Below are 5,378 nucleotides of genomic sequence, written 5' to 3'. Positions count from 1 at the left end.
GGTGCTGTTCAACTCTTTTCTTGAGTTTTCCGCCCATAAGGACTACACCGACTCGGTCAAAAACATACTTACAAGTGCTGTGACCATTAAGGAAGTACGGACAAAAGAAACGGTAAAAATGGCTAAGAATAGACGGAAGGTAGAAGGATGTAAAAGCCTGTGCGCATGCTAACTTCATGCTCACAGGGACCATCTCATCCCTTTAAGTTATATCAGGCAATACTACAACAAATTCCATTGTTTTTAAGGAAAAGAAACACTTTCTGTGAAGCCCGTGTTCTATGAAGCACCCCTTGATATCGTTCCTAGTTCCCGTATGCCTTTGTTTTGTTTGCTCCTCTCTCCATCTCGGTCCTCTCATTGATTGCTTACCCTATTGTGTCCACCTGTTCTGTGTTCAGCCTTTAAGTATTTCGACCTATTTATCCCCCGTTTCTATGTCTCTTTGTGAAGTCTTGCCAACGGTTTTCGTGCATTACTTCTTCTGCCCTTCATCATTTGTTTTGATTACGGCTCTTCCTTCTTCGGTGTCACTAACCTGTTTATCGGCCTCAATAAAACGCGCCGAGTATACACACTTGTGTCCTGTTACGCCACGTTCCGCTGCAAAAATCCCTACAATTTTCTCATGAATCTTCCCTATAACGAGGATTAATTTAGCGTATTCACTCGCTACTCGAAACACTCAGCGATCGATCGTATTATATAATGATGATACGTGATCAAGTAATGCCATTATTCGCGCTTTATGAAGTATTATTCATTTCTAAAAATGCTTACACGGAACCTAAATATTTCAAGGATGATTTATGAATATGGGCTTCATAGAAAGTGTTAGGATGAATGTCCACCTCTTTGGGGCATATATTACACATATAGAGTATGTTCTCAGTCAGGAAGTGGAAGGCTTATATAGCGATCTGTACCAAGTTTACCACATCGGAACCAAGTTTACTACAGCATCTACGGAAGAGCCATATTTCCGTGTTCAGCCTCTCCTGAAGGATACGAACCGGAATCATGACTTTGAACCACTTGCCTAATGGACAATAAGATTTTCACTGTATGCCTGAGTGAAGCACATCTGGATAGACTGGATATCGAATCGATAAGATTCCGATTCAGTCTGATTCATCCATGACCGGACTGATTTGACTCCCGAATCAAATGGAAGTGAATAGTGTGACTGTGAGTTTGTCCTTTGTGATGTGTAGAATGATATTTTGATATTTTTTGTCACTGATAGATGAAAATAGTGAATCAACAGTGAAGTGTTTGTGTCATTTAGGCATTAATTACTGGCTATCAAAAAAAAAAAAAAAATAAGGATTGTCAAATAAGGAGTGAGAGAGGGTCCAATCCTGGTTTTATATGTAAGAGCAGCACCTTCACACATTTCTCAAAGCTGATCAGCATGGCTACACTGTGTTCTGTGATTATTATTTTTTTTTAACATTTATTTTATTTTATCGTTTGCACTGCTGGAGGCGAGACATGATACCAGAGTGATGTCAGTTCAAACATCTGCTTGGTGTGACAGTGCCACACCACTCACAAATGGTGCTGGTGAAATTGAAAGCCCCTCCTCTTTCTGCCAGCCACGCCCACTTAACCCTGTTCTCCATCTTTTTAACACACCTACACATGATTACGCTTATAGAGCTGACATCCATGCAAAACACGTTGCCTTTGAAGACCTGGGTTCACTGTGACTTAAAGTGATGGCAAATTTAGGGAGGGGCTAAAGGTCAAAGGTTGAGCTGTGCTATACTGTTCGGAATGGTGCCCTCACTCACTACTTCCTACACTGGAAGCGCTAGGACTAGCACACAGCACACTTATAATGTACAGTATGTAGGAGTGGAAGTAGTCATACGAGTAAATTATCCTGTAGACATCGGGGGGGAGGAGGGGGGTGTTAACATGCAAACTAACCCAGGCTGGAGAGCGCAGAAACAAAACATCGGACTTTTTTGTTTCACTTGACAAAATAGTGAATTAAATGCATGGGAAAATACTCTACATGCTGCACACGTTACGATTTTATTTTGTGGTTACATTAAGTTGTGCCCACAATTAACTATTGGCACATGATATTAAAAAATATATATAAAATGCTAAGTAGTAATAATAATTAAAGCTGCAAGCAGCATTTTTGGGGGCCAAGCACCCAGACTCGGTGAGCTTTACATTCACAGATGCACTACAGTTGTTGCATAAGGGATTGAAGCGTGATTTGTAGTTTCACGCATTTGCCAGTCCGTTACGGGAGAACGGCTTTGAATATCGGAGTTCCTTTGATCATTTTTGTTTAGACATGTCTCAAGATAACGTGAGCCAAACTTGGTGAGAATTGGACACAATTTGGAGGAGGAGTACTAAAAATGGCACTTAGATGTAAGCATTCTAAGCATGTTTTTTTGTAACTTCTGACCAGTAGTTGGCGTTGTCACGAAATTCGTTGCATAGCCTCAGGTCGTCGTCCTGAAGGTGCCTACCAAGTTTTGTGTCAGTGCACAAAAGTTGTTGCTGAGATACAGCCAACACATCCTGTTCGTCAGATTCCTTGGCCCATTACGGGCAAAACGTTTGGAATATTCAAAATTCTTTCAATAACTATTGTTAGGCTTACTCCAAAGATGATGTGTGCCAAATTGGGTGATGGTTGGACAAAATGTGTAGGAGGAGTAGCCATGGATTTTGTTAAAAATGGTGGAAAATCTAATTAGATGGAAATTGACAGTGCTTGGCCCCCTAATAATAATAATAATAATAATAATAATATGATGTGGTGGATCATGTGCTATTATATAAGCTGCTGAATAATGAAAATATAAGACATCATTTGCAGAAAACATGTCAAATAATCTCAACTTAAGCACGTGCATAACACGACTCTGAAAACGAGCAACTTTCCCTCACAAATATTGACATAACTCATCCATTAGAGAAGTAGTAGCAGCATTCTCCCCCTAGTCTTCAGTCATTAGGGACTGATTCCCAAATATACCGCAGTGTCCGAATCAACCATTAGCATAGTACCAGTGTTTTTATCCTTGTTCACTTTTACGCTCTAATCTTTTGAGAACTTGAACCGAATCCTAGACGCACACACTGCTCACGTTGAACACTATGAAGACTCTGAGGATATCTAGGAGCCGGGGGTACGTCGGGTCACGTTGTAATCATTCCGGAAAAGTGGAAAGTTTTACCCAATAAATAAGGAATTAAAACATCTCCGGGGTGCGTGTACATCACAGGACATCCTGAAGTGCTGTATTCCTCTTGTATCACAGCAATTTGTCAACAATTCCAATTAGTGGGAAAAATGAACCATTTGTAGTTACAGTGAATGTTGTGGAGCGTCCGCTAGACCCGTCAGTTCCCGTCATCACTTACGTTATAGCAGCTCCAAACAGTCGTTCTCTCTCTTTTCTTTTTTTCTTGTTTGAAGTTAATAAGACAAAATCATGTTATTAAGAAAGTGGAAAATATAATAGATAGTATAATAATGAATCAAGATAAGCACTCCAGAAAATTCCTGACTTTGCTTCCTACCATAAGGACACACACACACACACACACACACACACAATGACCATACAATTACAGTTTCTCATGGAAAATATGTGTACTCATTATTTCGGACACTGTAAACACACAATTGTTTGAGTAAGAACGTGTTTCGTATCAAAGACGCGATCTACTGTGTTGCAAATGAACAATGAAATCCAAAAATGAATGGTGGGGGGTGGGAAGAGGGCGGGGGGGAGGGTTGGACAATCATACTGAAACAGTTGGATTTGGCTATACAAACCATCTAGCACTTCTACACTCGTGTGTGTGTGTGTGTGTGTGTGTGTGTGTGTGTGTGTGTGAGTACGCATGTAAATACTCTATTCTATCGTGTGGAAGTGCGTCCGTTGCACTGCGGGTGGGAGGGGCTCTGACGTACGCACGGTGATGTCACAGGTTGTGTGTTTTCTTGCACCGAGCGTATTGCTGTCTTTATTTTTCTGGCAACTGGAGAGTTGAAAGTGGGTATGATTACTGTACCACTGTTTACTGTCTTTTAAATCAAATGATGAAATAAATAAATAAAAATAAATATGTTTTTGCGCATTGTGTTGTCTGGATTGTGTGCTCTCTGTAAATAAGAAAGACGGTTGTTGTTGTTGTTGTTGTTTTTGGTCTACTTCCTAATTCAAAACCCTTAAATCTCAGATCTACAGGATGTAATGGCGTGGTTCATGAAGGAGTCACCCACCCGGGTTGTGTGAAGACGTTACGTATTATTTCTCAAGTGATACTCAAATATACAAAGCACACCATTCATGCAAACACCAAGCCAATTAAGGTGAGCTGTCTGGAATAGGTGCTAGTCTAACCTGCCGTCAGTGAAGAAGAAATCAGGCTAACTTAATTAACCAGTTAATGTTAGTGAAATTAGTGAAACTCCACCCATCCGTCCATTTTCCATACCGCTCATCCTACAGGGGGTCGCAGGGAACCTGGAGCAGGGTGGAGGACACTGTGGATGGGGTGCCAACCCAGGGTACAATCGCACACACATTCACACACTATGGACAATTTGGAAATGCCAATCAATCTTTGCATTGTGGGAGGAAACCGGAGTACCTGGAGGAAACCCCAGAAGCACAGGGAGAACACACAGGCTCTGAGCACACCGAGCGGAGGCAGGAATCGAACCCCCAAACCCCAGAGGTGTGAGGCAATCCTGCTAACCACTACGCCACCGTGTGCTCCATGAATATGTGTTACGGCGTGTGTTGTTATGTGGATTTGTGAGAACAGATATGACAGACATGTGATTAAATCTAGTTGTTGATTTGTCTGTTATTAAGGAATTCATTTAATTGAACTCCCTGTAACTGAGCAGCTTTCGGTATGAAACGTTCTGGCTTTGAAAAGATTTGTAGTAAAAGATCCTCTGATGGATTATCCTTTCAATCAATAAAGATAAATAAATAAATAAATCCTTTCAAAATAATCCTTTCAGAATAAAGAGTTCAGATCCACTTGCTGTTCACGTAACAGAGATCTGAACCCCGGGTTTGATCCTCAAGCTGCTCAAGCTGATAAACGCAACATTTCAGATCTCCACATGGAGGCAGTGCAGAACAAGAAGCAGAACTATGAAGCAGAACAGTGTGTGTGTGTGTGTGTGTGTGTGTGTGTGTGTGAGCAAAAGTACCGGTATTCCCTTTATATGAACATTCCTCTACCAGCTTGGTCATAAAACATTCCATATGTTCTCTCTCTCTCTCTCTCTCTCTCTCTCTATGTCTCTCGGTCTCTCTCTGTTTCCCTGTCTCTCTCTCTCTCTCTCTCTCTCTCTCTCTCTCTTTTCCCCCTGG

This window comes from Ictalurus furcatus, chromosome 17, assembly GCF_023375685.1.
Source record: "Ictalurus furcatus strain D&B chromosome 17, Billie_1.0, whole genome shotgun sequence".
Classification (NCBI taxonomy): Eukaryota; Metazoa; Chordata; class Actinopteri; order Siluriformes; family Ictaluridae; genus Ictalurus; species Ictalurus furcatus.
Note: the sequence above shows the minus strand (reverse complement) of the source record.